This window comes from Bison bison, unplaced genomic scaffold (assembly GCF_000754665.1).
Source record: "Bison bison bison isolate TAMUID 2011002044 unplaced genomic scaffold, Bison_UMD1.0 scf7180017864132, whole genome shotgun sequence".
In the NCBI taxonomy this organism is placed as follows: Eukaryota; Metazoa; Chordata; class Mammalia; order Artiodactyla; family Bovidae; genus Bison; species Bison bison.
In genome coordinates, this window is record NW_011494704.1 from 1,099,698 (window position 1) to 1,117,964 (window position 18,267).

Below are 18,267 nucleotides of genomic sequence, written 5' to 3' on the forward strand. Positions count from 1 at the left end.
GCTTTGCCTATATGGACCTTTGTTGGCAAAGTAACATCTCTGCTTAATATGCTGTGTACGTTTGTCATAGCTTTTCTTTCAAGGAGTAAGCGTTTTTTAATTTCATGGCCACAGTCACCATCTGCAGTGATTTTGGAACCCAAGAAAATAAAGTCTGACACTGTTTCCACTGTTTTCCCATCTATTTGCCATGAAGTGATGGGACCAGATGCCATGGTCTTCATTTTGTGAATGTTGAGTTTAAACCAGTTTTTCACTCTCTTCTTCCACTCTCATTGAGGCTCTTTAGTTCCTCTTTGCTTTCTGCCATAAGGGTGGTGTCATCTGCATATATGAGGTTATTGATATTTATCCTGGCAATCTTGATTCCAGCTTGTCCTTCATCCAGCCTGCAATTTTGCATAATGTGCTCTGCATATAAGTTGTGTACTTGATGTACTCCTTTCCCAATTTTGAACCAGCCCATAGTTCCAGGTCTGGTTCTAACTGTTGCTTCTTGGCCTGCATACAGGTTTCTCAGGAGGCAGGTAAGGTGGTCTAGTATTCCCATCTCTTGAAGAATTTTCCAGTTTGTTGTGATCCACAGAGTCAAAGGCTTTATCTTAGTCAATGAAGCACTAGATATTTTTATGGAATTCTCATGCTCTTTCTTTGATACAGTGGATGTTGGCAATTTGATCTCTGGTTCCTTTGTCTTTTCAAAATCCAGCTTGAACATCTGGAAGTTCTCAGTTCACATACTATTGAAACTTAGCCTGAAGGATTTTGAGCATTACTTTGGTAGCATGTGAAATAAGTGCAGTTGTGCAGTAGTTTGAACATTTTTTGGCATTGCCTTTCTTTGGGATTGGAATGAAAACTGACCTTTTTTAATCCTGTGGTGACTGTTGAGTTTTCCAAATTTGCTGGCATATTGATTACAGCACTTTGACAACATCATCTTTTAGGATTTGAAATAGCTCAGCTGGAATTCTATCACTTCCACTAGATTTTTTTGTAGTGATGCTTCCTAAGGCTCACTTGATTTCACACTCCAGGATGTCTGGCTCTAGGTGAGTGATCACACCATCGTGGTTATCTGTGTCATTAGAATCTCTTTTGTATAATTCTTCTGTGTATTCTTGCCACCTCTTCTGGATATCTTCTGCTTCTGTTAGGTCTATACTGTTTCTGTCCTTTATTGTCCCCATCTTTGCATGAAATATTCTCTTGGTATCTCTAACCAGTGGTAATTGCCTAGAAATAGACACTTAATCTTGCTAACCCAGTTATAAATTTACACCTTAAAAAAGTTGTTTATATTGTGAATGAAACAAAAAGAGGGGAGCAATAGATTATTTTCCCACTTGTTCTTAATAATATTTACATATGTTTAGGACCTGGTGTGGAATGTATTTAACCATATGCTAGAATGAGTTTGGGTCTGCATGATCTGTGATGCAGACACATCTGGGAAGGCTGTTGTGACCTTTTAGCCCTTAAACAGACATGAATCTTATCAAACTGACATCGACATTTAGAAAAAGAGTTTATGCATACAACAGTTCATTGAAATCCTTTTACACTAGGGGGTATTCCCTACCTATTTTAAAGAAATTAAAAAAAAAACAGATTTGAGAAAGAGAAACCCTATTTTAGAATATTTTCTAATGTTAATTTATGTCCTCAGTGTCTAATGGAGTGACTTGCATATTGGGGAGTCATTAAATACATTATGCGCAATTTTGAAAGTAACATCCTGCCTTTCCTTTTGATAAATCTAAATGAGGGGGTAATTTTGAAGCTAAAAGAACTGATGAACCTCTAATATTCATATCTTTGTGGTATAGGAATAATTTGACTTAGTAGGAGCAAAATATTCCCTAGTAGTTCCTACCTTCTTCCTTCAGCCTATATTAAGAAAATATATGAACTATAATTAAACACAGGCTCAATGATGTCAATATTATACAATAAAAGAATGACATACTGGCAAACCTTAAAGGCACAATTAAATGAATCAAGAGGAGACAAAAGGGCAAAAAAAAAACCTGGGTCTCAAATTTCTTATCCTTCAATTATTCTAGCTGGGAGGAAGGAGAGAAGAGAGGAAAAAAGGAAGAAGGAAGGAGGAAAAGAAAGCGAGTCACTAAGAGAACAATCTTGAGAATGGGTCCTTCAAATTGGCTAAACCAAAAAAAAAAAAAACTTTAGTGAGTTCAAGGGTTTCCTGACAGTTTAACAAAGGGATAAATGTTTTCAAGTGGGTAATTAAATAGAATACTTACTTTGTTACTATCATCTTCTAGGGGAAAAAATGGAGAATGACAGCAAAACATAGAATAACATTCAAATAAGAATTTGAATACTGATAACATGACCTAGTGGAGAAGGCAATGGCACCCCACTCCAGTACTCTGGCCTGGAAAATCCCATGGAGGAAGGAGCCTGGTAGGCTGCAGTCCACAGGGTAGCTAAGAGTTGGGTAGGACTGAGCGACTTTACTTTTCCTTTTCCTTTCATGCATTGGAGAAGGAAATGGCAACCCACTCCAGTGATCTTGCTTGGAGAATCCCAGGGACGGGGGAGCCTGGTGGGCTGCCGTCTATGGGGTCGCACAGTCAGACACGACTGAAGCGGCTTAGAAGCAGCAGCAGCAACAACATGACCTAGAAATTTATCTTCACAAAATCAGATAGTATAGTACTTACAGGATATTTAAGGAAGTTTTCCAGATCATTTTTACTATTTGATTTTCACTTTTAGGATTAGAAACAAATGGCTCTCCTCCCTCTCACTCCTCATCCATTTAGCAAAGGGGGCCAGATGTAGCTTCACTGTCCATCCATGGTGAAGGCCATTCCTTAGCCATCTTGCTATAGTGCTTGATATTCCAGGACTTTTAAGGTAAAAGCAGGAATACTGATCACAGTATACTCTTATTATCACGGTCTGATTATAAAAATCACAGCCAGTGTAAAAGTCTCATTGCATGATATATGTATTAAATATATTTACAAATTATAAATATAACATAAAATACTGATAAATAAAGGTATGCTCTGGTTAATCACTAAAAATTGACTTTATGAGAGCAGGAGGGTTGAAGACGATTCAGAGAATCATGATTCTATAGAGATTTTTTAAGCATTTAAGAATAAAAATATGTAATGTTTTAATTATGTAATATATAAAAGCTGTTATGCAAAAGTCATTCTTCTTTCTACTTATTCATTTCTAATGTTCTGTAAAGTGAAATGTGAAAGTAATATTTTCCTAGATAAATGATTTTATGTGGATTTCAGTCATATTTGAACTCAAATATCTGCATAAAGATAAGCTTCAATATGAATTATCATTGAGGCTTTATTTTTTGTTTTTATCAAAGATTATTATATGAATCATATATTAACCTTGTTTATACTTTTTAAACATAAAATATTAGCTTTACCCTTGAAAATCTGCTTTGATAATTAGACTTTGTCAATAAAATACATCTGCAGTTGTATCATAAAAATATTACTCCTGAAACATACTCTCATGGGATATTTTTCCTTATGCACAGGTTATGCTCTGAAATAAATGAAGCATATTACTGAGATTTCAAAATGCTATGTGGCAATAGTAAAGTGAAGCCAACATCAGCAGAAGTTGGCATTATCATTTTGCATGACAGCCAGAGTAATGACTGCCACCTTCAAACTAAGATAACATACCCCAAACGCTAGCCTTGATAATCCACAGGGTGGCTACAAACTCTTATTAAAAAACATGATTACACAGATGTGAAATTGGTCCTCACTCATTGTCAGTCTTTCTCTCTTGAATAAAATCTCTTTAACAGCATAGAGCTTTGACTGTGGCTGTGTTAAACAGGATGAAGTGAAAATTCTTACGGGTGTAATAAAAGATATGAATAAACCCCAGTTCGGCCTGGGGAACTGAATGTAAGCACAGCTGCACGGGAAACCTTGAGAAAAATGTGACCATCTGTCATCATTGTCTTCAACAGGTGCTTATAGTTTTTCTTCTTTTTCTAAATCACAAAAGCCTTGTTACTTCAAACATTTCTGTTTGTAATATCCATTTCTGTAATAAGCGTTATGGTGCTTTAATAATACTGATAGTATAATAGATATTTTGTGTTCAAGGGAATCTTTGATCCTAAAAAACCATAAAACCCTATAAACAAACTATATAAATATAATCTTCAGATTTCAGTATAAGCTGATTTTAATAAGTTATTTCTTTGCTAATCTTGAAAATTTGAGAGGAATGTCAAAACAGAAGGGGACTGCCTTCTAGGAACCACTTCAGATAAAACTGAGACTCTAGTTCTAAGAAGTGATCTGTTAAGTAGCTGCCAGAATATCAAAACAGGAGCCCTGTAAGCTTGCTTTCCAGGGAGGGGCCACCGGAGCAATTTGGTTGTTCTTTAAGTGCTACCTTCTGAAAATACACATCCTGATTTTTCTCCCACAGCCAATCACCTCGTTTTAGTTTTCATGGAGAGAAACTTAATACTTTGCTATCATTATAGAATTATCAGATAAAGTGTAAAATTAAAACTTTGACTTGATCTCTAAGAATAGACTTCAACGAAAAAAAGAATTTCAGATTTTACCACTGACATATTTTTACTTTCAACCTATTTCATCATATTAACTTAAAAAAATTTTTGGATGGCTTCTCTTAACTCTCTATGACCAGTTTGTCAACTCGCACAGTTGTGTCAGACTCTTTGCGGCCCCCTGGACTGTAGCTGACCAGGCTCCTCTGTCCATGGGATTTTCTAGACAAGAATACTGGAGTGAGTTGCCATTTCCTTCTCCAATGACTAGTTGATGCAAGGAATAAATTTTGAAAAGAACGCTCCTTCTTTCCTGTCTTTCCTCCTCCCTCCCTCCCTTCCTTCCTTCTCCTTTTTTCCAACACATATTTTATTGCATGGTGGCTACTCTTCAGTCCCTGTGGTAGGGCTGAGAGCACATGACTGTACAGTATAGACTACAGGACAAAGTCCCTATCATCATCAAACTGATAGTGTAGTTGCAGAATAAACAATTTTTGAGCTTAAATAATAATATAACCAAAAATATTTTGACAATAAGTGCTTATAGGAAAATAAAACAGAGATTCTAGAGATGGATTGGAAAGCCTGGAGTTGAGGCATCAGAAAAGTCACCACTGAGACAATGAGACTTATTTTGAGAAATAAACTACATTTAGGAGCCAGCCAATGAAAAGTGTGGAGGAAGTAGGTCCAGGAAGAGATAGCAGCTGTTGGAAAGAAGGGGAAGAGGCAGGGGCAAGGTTTGTCCAGTTTGGTGAAGCAAATAAATGCCAGTATGACTGAACTCTAGTGCCCAAAACAGAAAAATGAAGTCAGCAGGGATCAGCTGATGCCCCAAAGGTTACGATGCTTTACAAATCAATATAGGGAGCTCAAATTTAATACTAAGCTTATACAGTCATTTGAGCCTTTAGCAGCAAGTGCCATATTTTGATTGATGTGCAAATATGTATATATGTGCCTATGTGTGCATATGTGTGTGTGTGAGAGAGAGAGTGTGTGTATGTGTGTTACTGAGGCTGCCATGTAAAAATGAAGAGAAGAAAGAAGAGCCATGGCCAGAAGACAGGAATCAAGCAGTGGTCCCACGGGTTCAATCTTGAGTGATGGTGATAAAACTGAAGGGAGGTAGGCAGGTTTTAGATTTAGTTTGGAGGAAGCACCAATAGACCTGAAGACAGGTTTTATATGTGGGATGAAGGAAGGAGAAGAAAAAAGGATGACCCCTAATTTTTGACAGAAGCTACCAGGAGGTGCCATTTACTGAGATGGGAAAGGCCAGGGAAGAAGCAGCTCTGAGATGCTATCTAGACATCCAGGTGAGAAAGTCTAGAGGCAGAGTATATACAGACTGTTCTTAGATCAAAATAATGCATCAACCAAGTTTCAGAAACTCACTGACTCTATAGTCAGCCTTGAATATAAAGGTCCTAAAGCCCCCCAAACTCTTCTGAGTATTTACAAGTCATAAAACATTCTCTTTCTTCTTTTTCTTCATTTTTTAGGTTTCAGAACGAATATATATTCACCATATAGGATTAACATATATTCACTAATATAATTCAAATATACTGAAATATAGTAGGGAAAGAAATGAAATGCTCTCACAATAATTGTAAAGATTCACTGCACACCTATCCACAGAAACAAAACTTCTTGAGGCAGGTTTAAAAACAACATAGATGTGCTCACTTTAGCAGCACATATACTAAAATTGGAATGATACAAAGATTAGCATGGCCCCTGCACAAGGATGACACGCAAATTCATGAAGTGTTCCATATTTTTACACATAAAAAGATGCTCAACGTTGCTCATTATTAGAGAAATGCAAATCAAAACTACAATGGGATACCACCTCACACCAGTCAGAATGGCCATCATTAAAAAGTCTACAAACAATAAATGCTGGAGAGGGTGTGGAGAAAAGGGAACCTTCTTGCATTGCTGGTGGGAATGTAAATTGATACAGCCACTATGCAAGAAGGTATGGAGATTCCTTTAAAAACAAGGAATAAAACCACCATATGACCCAGCAATCCCATTCCTAGGCATATACCCTGAGGAGACCAAAACTGAAAAAGACACATGTACCCCAATGTTCGTTGCAGCACTATTTACAATAGTTAGAAGACAGAAGCAACCTAGATATCCATCAACAGATGAATGGATAAAGAAGCTGTGGTACATATATAATGGAATACTACTCAGCCATGAAAAGGAACACATTTTGAGTCAGTTCTAATGAGGTGGACGAACCTAGAGTCTATTATACAAAGTGAAGTAGGTCAGAAAGAGAAATATAAATATCATATACTGACACATATATATGGAATCTAGAAAGATGGTACTGATGAATTTATTTTCAGGGCAACAATGAAGAAACAGACAGAGAACAGACCTATGGACACGGAGTGGGAGGGGAGAGGGTGAGAAGTGTACAGAGAGTAACATGCAAATTTACATTACCATATGTAAAATAGATAGCCAATGGAAATTTGCTGTATGACTCAGGGAATTCAAACAAGGACTCTGTGACAATCTAGAAGGATGGGATGGGGAGGGGGGTGGGAGGGAGGTTCAGGAGGGAGGGGACATGGGTGTACCTGTGGCTGATTCTTGATAATGTGTGACAGAAAACCACAAAATTCTGTAAACAATTATTCTTCAATTAAAAAAATAAAGTGGCAAAAAACACACACATAGTTTCATAGTTGATAATGTTTTCTCTTCTAGTAATTTATTGAATAATCTAAAAGTATGATTGTGGAGTAAAGTTATTTCCAGCATCACACTCAAGTTGGAAGACAGCCTGAAGTATACCTAACCCATGTTGTGCTGTTGTTCGGTTGCTAAGTCATGTCCGACTCTGGGACCCCATGGATTGCAGCATGCCAGGCTTCCCTGTCCTTCACCATCTCCCTGAGTTTGCTCACATTCATGTCCACTGAGTTGGTGATGCTATCTAACCATCTCATCCTCTACTGCCCTATTCTCTTGCCTTCGATCTTTCCCAGCATCAGGGTCTTTTCCAATGAATCAGGTGGCCAAGGTATTAGAGTTTCAGCTTCAGCATCAGTCTTTCCAACGAATATTCAGGGTTGATTTCCTTTAGGAGTGACTGGTTTGATCTCCTTGTTGTCCAAGGGAATCTCAAGAGTCTTCTCCAGCACACAGTTCAAAAGTATCAATTCTTCATCAACTCCATGAACAGTTTGAAAAGGCAAAAAGATATGACACCTAATCATAGTTCCCACCAAAGGAAGATTTCTTTAAAAAATGTTTTTAGGAAAGGATCACAATATTTTAATATCTCCAGTGACAAAGCTCATGCACTTAACAAGTTTATTTTTTGGCCACACCATGCTGCTCCATGAGGAATCTTAGTTCCCCTACCAGGAATTGAATCCATGTTCCCTGCATTGGAAGTGTGGAGTCTTAACCATTGCACAGCCAGGGAAATACTGCAACTCATTTTAATAACTCTGATGGTAGAAATGTATTTCTTATACTAACCTGAAAGCTTCTATCTTTAAAGTTTACTAATTGGGTCTTTTTTCTTCCTCTGAAGCCTAATAGGTAACATCTAATCCATCTTTCTTGAGGAAGGCTGTTCACTATTTCAAGGAAAAGATTATGTCTTTTCCAACTGTTCTTTCTCCAAATATTGCCAGATGCTTCCCATTGCCTCGGTAGCCCAATTTCCAGAGATTTCAATTATCTTTGTAATTCGCCTTTAGAATAATCCAGGTTACCCATACATCTTTTAAAAAGTTATTCTAGAAGGTATCTTCTGGAATGATTAGCCTAGAATAGAGTACAATGTCAATATTACTTCCCTTGATGTCAATGTAGTATTTAAAGGCTAATATTGCATTCATGTGGAAAAGGTAATGGCACCCCACTCCAGTACTCATTCCTGGAAAGTCGCATGGACGGAGGAGCCCAGTAGGCTGCAGTCCATGGGGTCGCTAAGAGTCAGCACGACTGAGCAGCTTCACTTTCACTTTTCACTTTCATGCATGGGAGAAGGAAATGGCAGCCCACTCCAGTGTTCTTGCCTGGAGAATCCCAGGGACTGGGGAGCCTGGTGGGCTGCTGTCTATGGGGTCGCACAGAGTCAGACATGACTGAAGCGACTTAGCAGCAGCAGCAGCATTGCATTGCATTTCATTCATGTATTCAACAGGCATATCTTTTGAGCTTAGGATGAACGACTACCTAATATGAATTCCAATTAAGACCAACTTTACACACTTTGTACATACAGAATTAAACATTAGAGTGTTTATTTGTATTCTCACTGAATTTTTAATTTTTAGTTTTCTTTCTTTATTTTAATATATCACTATCTTTTGAGTCCTTATTCTGTAGCCTAATATAGGCAGCCTGTTATCAACATATTTTGGGTATGGATGTTTAAATATTTACAATAACTAATTCAACTTTATTAGTCCATCTTCTACAGTGACATCATAGGAAACCTGCCAATTACCTTAGTATCATTTAGACACAACATTCATTTATTAGCCGAACTACAAGTCCAGCAAATCAAATGCCAAAGAAAATGCAGTCTTGTCAGTATAATTTGTGTTTATTGAAAGCATGTTGACCTCTAGTCACAAACCAATTGCTTCAGGCAAAGCATTCACAAATTTGTTGCTTAAAGTCTGTCCTTGAGTTTTCACAAATGACTCTCAACCTCCCCTAACTCTTCCCTTAGTAAATATTTTTTCTCCAAGTTGAAAATCTGGGACATTTGTCTCCATGTAATCATCTGATAAGGGCTTCCCAGGTGGCACAGTGGTAAAGAATTCACATATCAATGCAGGAGACATAGGATCCCTGGGTTGGGAAGATCCCCTGGAGCAGGAAATGGCAACCCACTCCAGTATTCTTGCCTGAGAAATCCCACGGACAGAAGAGTCTGGTGGGCTACAGTCCATGGTGTTGCAACGAGTCAGACAGGACTGAGTGACTGACCATACACTCATGCACACAATCATCTGACAATTCTGATATTTCACTAAGTGATTGACTCATGCTAACAGTACCTTGTATTGACTGAGTACTTTCAGTGTACCACATACTCTACTAAGAGCTTTAAGTGCCTATTTCATTGAGTCCTCACAAAAAAATGCCATGGGTAGATATAATTTCCTTCTTCATAAAGGGAACTGTCACTTGAGCAAGGTTAAAGAGTTGGCCTAGGGCCACATAAGGAATAAGCAGCAAGCAGTGTTGGGACTCATAGCAGGACTTCCTGCTCTTAACTGCTCAGTAGTTATTCAGCAGGTATTTCTTGAGGACCCACCAGGCAAATGGACTCTTTCCTGTTCCCTCAGGAAATGAGACACTCATCAGCTTGTAGATGTTCCATCCACGCCCTAATTAAACACTAATTATCTACTACGCAAACTCCTTTTCCTCCTTCTCCCTGCTGCAACTATAGCTTTAGGGCATTTCACTGCTTATTAGTAATCTTGGGAAATGAAAGTGGGAAAGGAAAGAGTATCTATTTACACTTTACACTAACTAGAAATACACTTAAGAATTTTTCCAAATACAAAGGGAGTCATTTTGTTACTGTTCATTCTAATAAAAGTTTTGAGAGCAGAACACATCTCTTGGCTTACATGCAGGCTGAGACTAACCTGAGACTTTCATTTATTAATATTCCTTTGATGCCCTGTGACCATATATAACTTACCAATTTTAGGCTTTGTGTGGACAGATATTTCTGTTGCTTAGAAATATAGCAGCTAGAACCAACTGACAAAAGGTGTGTAGGAATGGCAGGGAGGTACGAGGAGGAGGGAGATTTCTGGCTCAGAGTATTTCAAAATACACCGCTACCCACAGTTCTTCCATTGCTGTTCTCATTTCAGCATGTAACTTTGAGAAAATACTTTAAATTATCAACACATTTGTTAAACATCTCAGAAGTGTTTCAATTCTAGAAAAACCCACTTGACTTTTCGACTTTACAAAATAATCTCTATCCAAGCACATGCTAACCCTTGCTTCAAACATCAGTCACTCTGAATTGCTTTGTTGGGAATCTTGCTATGCATCTCCATGCCCAGAGTCTGGAATCTTCCAAGCTTCTGTAGGTAGACATGGGAGTTACCTGATTCTGATCAAAGAGCCTGACCACACAAGGTCAGTAGTTCCTGAACTTGACTGCACAGAATCAATTAAGAAACTTTAAAATACATTAAGGCCTGTGTAGACTGCTAGAGGCTGTGATTTAATGGTGTAAAGGAGGGAGGGGGGATGCCTGGATGCTAAAATTTTTAAAAGATGTGCAGGTGATTCCAACGTGCAAATTTGGGAATTTCTGACATGGGAAGTATCTTCCCAGTTCTCAGTCCTCTATTAGCACTGCCTGCTCACCACTGGAGTGCAATTTGCTGTTGCCATCTTGGCCCTGTCTGAAGGGATCTGGAGGTCCAAAATACCAGGAGGCCTTGCTTCTACATGGTTTCATCTACCATGAGTTTTCCTATATGAATGGGCTTCTGGGCATGAAGCTTTTAGAGGGGGAAAAAATAGTAGCAATTTAGTTGTATCTAAGAAACTGAGGTTCTCAGGTTTTAGTTTACAAATTGCCTGAAAGATGGAAATCTTCCCCAGACTCATGTAGTTTTGTTGATCTAGCTTCTCCAAGTCCTTTAGCTCTCTCATATTATTGAAGATGAGAAGGAACACAGGGTATAAGAGAAAAACATTCACACCTAGTATTAAGAAAGAAACTCCTATAAAATCACCAAATCTCGAGATCAAAGCCTGAAAGACTCTAGTTGAGCTTACTAAACATGTGTGTAACAAGGCTACAGAAACAGAAAAGAGCTCAGGTGGTTCAGACACTTTAATTATATTTCTTCCACGTAGGCAGACTCCTATAGTCAATGTCTACCGAGTCCTTTGAAGCCCATGCCAGATAATCTTCCTCATAGTATATAATACTTTGAATGGTAAATGCTATAGTTAATCTTGAAAGACAACACTTAAAACTTCGGACACTTGTTTTCCTTCGTGTTTTAATTGTAAGCCTCCCAATCTGAAATAGCCACAGCACTGCCCCTTATCACATCACCCTATTTTAAACCTCTGCACACACTTATCACTTTTTGATATTTTTCCTGCTTATTTGTTTACCCCCATCAAAATGGGAGCTCCTTGAGACTACTGATTTCCTCTCAGTCAATGCTATGTCCCCAGGATCTAGAACTGTTCAATAAACCTTTAATCAATATTGGTTGAATGAATGAATGAACACTCCAACATTATCAGTGAGTACTTTACTAAAACAGTCATGTGAAACTCACAAATGATCCCCATGCTGTATGGCCTGGAGCCTCAAATTTATACATTTACAAAATGGAAGAAATAAGATATTGACCTCATAGGGCTATTGTGAGAATTACATGAGATAACACACTTGAAAGACTATAATGTATGGCATATATTAAGAACTCCATGAATGAAAAATCACATTACAGAAATATATATCTATGGTATTTGTACAACAAAAATAGTAACAGAAATACTATGATTTTATTTTCACCAATCTTTTTAAAACTGCTTTTCATTAACACGTTCTTTCACTATTGAGGAAGAAAATTGGAATGTTTTTATTTAAGCTACCAGCTGCTTGCAGAAGAAAGAACACCAAACCAGGACCAAGAGGAAATGAATCCAGACCACTGACCTATATGGCTTCCAACAGGTCACTTAATAGGTACCTAAGGCCCAGTTTCTTAACTGTAAAATTCAGGTGGGAGAGTTAGGAAATTTAAGGCGGATCAACTGAACTCTGAGCTCTGAAGAGCAACAAGTAAGTGCCCAAAATATCAATATTCAATTTGTAAAACCAAACACTGTTTAAAGATTTATCATAATATTTGGCTATATTAGTTGAATACAAAAGACCTCAATAGTAAATTAAATTTGAACTATACATTATTTCCATAGCATTCATATATAATCCCATTTTTACTGTTAACAAAAATTAATACATTTGAAGCTTTCTTATTTTTGCAGAATTTCCTGCTTATGTGCATACTATATGCTGTGAAGCTTTAAGCTTTTCTTTATTTTTGGTCTACTCCAGAATTTAACAAGTTAAAAAAAGACAGAAGTGGAGAAGAGGTTTTCTAGAGAAATAATTCTCTGTTTAAAAGTTCTGTACTAATTATCTTTTAAAAGTTACAATAAGCCACATTACGAGGCATCCTTAGGCAGAGTTGTTTGTTTGTTTTACATATAGATCAAACATTTCCAGAAACAAGATGATATACAGTGAATTCATTCTTTTGGCCAGCAACTCTATTTTAACAGGGCTCTATTACGAATGATGAATCAATAAACCACCATTCACTTTCTTTGAAGTGGATGGACTCTTGGCTTTCTTCCCAAGAATCCAGAAATAGGCCGTTGGTCGCCTGAAGCCTTGAACTTTGGCGGTCAATTCAGGTGCATTGTTCTCCTGGCTCTTAGTCCTTTCCTCGGACTGGCTTCTTGAAATCATTTGCTCGGTCAGGGAGACCACACAGCTGAAGAGCATCCTGGTGATTCTTGGTTCCCGCTTACACTGGTGCATGTGGACTTACTACTAATACACCAAACATGAAGGTTGGAGAGGTCCCTTGTCATCTGGAAATTGGCAAAGAGGGAGCAGGGGGCAGGGCATAACCTGAAGATTTATAAATACCTCTTAACAAAGCCCCAGCTGATCTGTGTCGGGGTTGTACACTCTCTTCGTCTTCCCCTTACAGCTTTTCAATTTGCTTTCCAAACATTTCTTTGTTGCCGTTGGCTGCGGTGCACTTAAAAGAAGCACATCGTTAACCACAAAGAATGCTCACTGTTTTCTGTGATTCCAAATCACAGCACAATTTCCCAGCACTTCCTCAGCAAGCAGCCCGGCAGCAATTACCCCGCTGCTGAAGAGACTCCTCATCACAGCAAAGTTTTGGTGGTGGCAATAGCCAACCAGTGAGGTTGTAACAAATGATGACATCGGTTTCTGCCTCCATTCTCCAGCAATTTACACCCCCAAAGGAAGAGTGAATTCATTTTTGTGCAGATTTCAACAGGCACATCTGACAATGCTGCCCTCTTCTCCAACTCGCACAAACTAGGCATTCATCAACCCTGATTACTTTCCCCAAATGGCGACTCAACAGTTGCTAAGTGGCTTGGATGGGGGTGGGATTGCTCTGTGTCAGAAAGGGGCAAAGTACAAGGAGAGGACACGAATCTATCAAGGAAGTAAGCATTGAGTTAATTCACTGAGACAGAATAGTGAGGCTTTCCAAAGCCAAGGCGAAAGGAAAGACTGCTTCCCACCCCTGGCAACTCTCTGAAATACAGTGCCTGGAAGCCAACCTCAGTACCATCCCAGGAGTACTGTGTCCCTAAGTGAACAACTTATCTGATAGGTTACATGGAGAAGGGCTTTACTCCACAACCACGTTTCTCTCTTCTCTCCCATTTTGATGGTACCCGATTATACACCCTTTAAAGAAACATCTGCTCCAGGGTTGGAGGATTACAAAATGGGCAGGGCCAATTTCCATAATACCTCATCTCTGGGTGTAGTGTTAAGAGTGTCCAAGCCAGTATACTGCCTTGAGGCAACAGAATCAAAATCTGATACTTCCATCTACAAGCAAATATCGCACTGCCCCCTGGAGGTAGTCTCATTGCATCCAGTCCTGAATTAGTGACTGGCAACCACTGAAAAATCTGGAGTTGCTGAGGTTTAGAACTCTTTTTTGAAGGGCAGGGGGAGGGTGGAAAGGGTGTGGACCAGGAAGACTAACTATGCACTAACTTCTTGTGAGTGGGGTGTGTGTGTGTGTAAGCATGAGGGAGTTAAAAAGAGGTGAATAAGTAAACGCTTGCCTCCCCATCTCAGCAGTGTAGAGTGGATACACAGTAATAGGTACTCAGAAGCGGTGGTTGAAGGGAGATTGACAGGTTGGTGAGAATGAGTGTGGTTGCACGGACTTTGCAAAGATGGCCATGCTAATATCTTCCCCTCCCATGTGACCTCCTCACCATGGGATGTTGAGGTGGTATCTAGATTTCCTCTTGAATCCAGAGGGACTGGGACCACAGCAAAAGACACAGTCCAGGACTCCAAGGCCATACAGTTTCTACTTGGGCCTCTTGAGATGTTCACTGTTGGGACTCAAGCCACTGTTGGGAAGAAGCCGGGCAGCTGCAGGGAGAGGCCACATTCCTACCACAGTACCTGGGGAGGTCCAGCCAACAGCCAGCCTCAGTCACCAGTCAGAAAAACCAGTGAGAGAGCCTCCAGATGACTCAGTGACTCACCTTGGAGTGGACACCAAGTGAAGCAAAAAAGACATGTCACCACCAAGCCCTGCTCAAATAGTAGCTTTGTGAGCAAAACAAACCACCATGTTTGGGGGGTAGTTTATACACAGTGATAGATAACCAAAAGAGGGGCAAGGTCCCCTCTGACACTGAACATTTCCTAACACAGAATAAATGGGGCCTGAAGAGAATTGGAACCTGCCTCTCAGCCTTTCACCAGATTTCATAATTTGGGTTGATTCACTTTAGCTTTTTCCCTCTTGGTCTCAGATCAAGCTGTCCATGGGATATATCTCAACTGAAATTATGTGTGTATATATGCAAAACAGGGTGTGTTATACAAATTTGAATTGTGGCTGCTATTTACTAATCAGATTTTACTTACACACACACACACACACACACATACACACACACACACACACACACACACACATCTGTCATCTCTCAAAAAACAAACAGAAGATCTGGCAATACCTGATTTGCATTCCCACATAACAGTAATTCACATGTGAAAACTGGGGTTTCTTCCATCCCCTCTACTCTTCTGCATTACAATACTGCCTTTCCACTGGAGTCTTGTCACTCTTTTACATTTGCTTCCTGACCTCTGTATGGATTTGGGTTTATGACATCTGTTTCACCAACAATTCTCTGCCTGGCTAGTTGGGATTTAGTCTTACATAGTTATCCAGGAGTTAAAATTCTATTGAAAGAAGAGTCTTAATATCATCAGAAAAAAATAAAAGTCCAAATAATAATAAAATAAAATATCTAAAGGTCAAGTTTTCTAATTAAATAAGAAAGAATGAAATAATATATACAGAAAGTAGCCACAAGGGAAGGTGACTTGGACATCAGCTTAGGTTGTCATCAGTCATCTACAGTTTAATGCCATTGCCCCAGAAGCAATGCTTGGTGTTGTATTGTTTCACGCAAAGTTTGTTCTCACTGAAAGTAAAATTACATGAAAATCAAAGTTTCCTAATGGAATCACATACACAATGTTTAAGAACTTTATTTACCTTTTGGTAGAGTTGCTGAAGATGCCATTCACTGTACAAAGAATCTCAAATTAGTAGGTTTTGGGAGAAGATACAATTTCAAGTGTTGGAAAATGGAATCTCCCAACCTGGATGATCCAGCTGGAATTGATACATTTCTTTTTGCTTTTAGTGTCTGGGGTCTTTAATTTTATTAAAAAGGTTTTTAATCAATTTTCTTTCTACTTAACTGCTATGCATAATTTTTATTGTATATTATATGCCTTAAAATGAGTGAGCTGTGCTGTGCTGTGTGTGTGTTCAGTTATGTCCAACACTTTGCGACCCCACAGACTGAAGCCCCAGGCTCCTCTGTCCATGAGATTCTCTAGGGAACAATACTGGAGTGGCTTGCCATTTCCTACTCCAGGGGATCTTCCCGACCTAGGGATTGAACCAGTTTCTTGCATTTCCTTCACTGGCATGCAAATTCTTTACCAATGCTTAAGAAAATGGAGTAGTAAAGGATGTCAGTCAATTGAGAAAATGACAATCCTTTATATATGAAAATAAAAATTCCATTTCCTTAGGAATAAAAATAGAAGGGAAAGTTCTATTTCTTGCTCATTAAATATATCGGGAAAAGGTCCATATCCAAGGCTTACTGAACAGTATTGTGTGTTTAGAAATTACCTTAAGAAAAGTTCTACGTTTCAAGACCCATCTGCTGCTGCTGCTGCTGCAAAACCCATCTAAAGGGCACTTAATTAGTTCTTATTTTCTCTTTACAAAGAGCCACCTGCAGTGTGGAAATACTGTAGTTTAACAAACTATGTTTGTGGTGTGCCCCTTATAGCATGTTGAGACAGAATTCTGCTCTTAGTCTTTCATTTGATATCAAACTTGATGGGCTTTCTAGAAACGCTACTCTTTGAGAAAAACATCAAGTTATCTTTAAAGTATACATGTTTTATGATACCACTAAAGTAAGACTTTCCATGCTCCCTTCAACAAAACATTTAAGGATAGTTAAGGGGCATTTGATTCTGCCCATCCTAAAAAAAAAAAAATAGACAAGCAAAAATATGTGGCTCAATAGATGTTGAAATAAGGTACTGTCTACTTCATATCAGAAGAGAGCTGAATTACTCAGCTAGTGAGGCCTGTGTTTGGGGTCAAATTCTTGATTTACAAATTTAATGTCTGAGATGCTGCAGGAGGATTAAATTTATACATGAATGACTTCAACGGTGTAATTCTCATAAAACTTTATTGGAGTTGTGCTTATTTGGGGGAGGAAAGGACTAATTCATGAAAAAAATAGACAACGGAAGGGTTTTAAAGTTTTTATTGCTGTCATTTTTAAAACTTCTAGCCAGTTAACAGCTCATTGCCAGAAATAGCGTTAAAAATTAGTGGCAATCAAACTTAGACGTCAGAAATAAAATTACTGAGAAATGCTTTTTGGAATTTATCAGGTACATCGATTTTAATATCATCAAAACGTAATACATAGCCAGAAGAACTAACTTTCATATGGATTAAGATACTTTTAGCAAAGGGCAGTATTTTTGGATGAACTTTGATAAGCAACACTATATTCACCACGATGTTATATCATAGTGGAGAAGTGTTCAAATGTTGGTCAAGATCAAACAGACAAAAATGTCCAAAAACCTAAGCATCTAATCATTCCGATCACTTCAATTCTTTTTTAATTTTTTTTCCTATTCATTAAAATATCTGTGAACGGGCAACATCTCTATTCTGGCTCTTTCAAAGCAAAACGGTAGCTGTCAGTTTAATTTTGTTAGCTATTAAATAAAGTAAGTGGCATCACCGACTCGATGGACAAGAGTTTTGAGTAAGCTCCAGGAATTGGTGATGGTCAGGGAAGCCTGGCGTACGGCAGTCCATGGGGTCGCAAAGAGTCGGACACGACTGAGCGACTGAACTGAACTCAAAGTAAGTGAAACGTTTTGTCACTTAATACGGGGTTTTGCCTGAAGACTTCAGGTTTTGTAGGTTTCGCAGCTTCCTAAACGGCTCCCAATAGCAAGTTCCTAAGGATTCTTGGGGACCTTTCAGTCATTGCTGGCATGAGGTAGCTGACCCAGCCCCAGAGTTGGGAAGCTTCAGAAAAGCCTTCTGAGATCCACGATTCTAGACAGCTAGACAGCAGATGCCAAAACTCTCCGGTCCCTTCAACCTTGAGAGCCGTCCCGTAGATCCCCAAAGCCCAAAGATGTCTCCTTAACCATCAGAGATGATTGGTGGTGCGTGGCAGGTGTGCACGTGGGGCATGTATTAATTGGGGCGCAGGGGACAGGAAAGTGTTCAGAGACGGAAAGCTAGCCCAGGGTTACCGTGTTCAGCTTTCCG

At 38.8% G+C, this 18,267-nt stretch overlaps 1 protein-coding gene across 1 annotated transcript in view; it reads right to left on the reverse strand.

Moving 5' to 3' along the window:
* Positions 1 to 18,267, reverse strand: part of MOXD1 (monooxygenase, DBH-like 1) — a 99,185-nt gene that overhangs the window by 79,802 nt on the left and 1,116 nt on the right. The gene's annotated exons all lie outside the window — the stretch shown is intronic.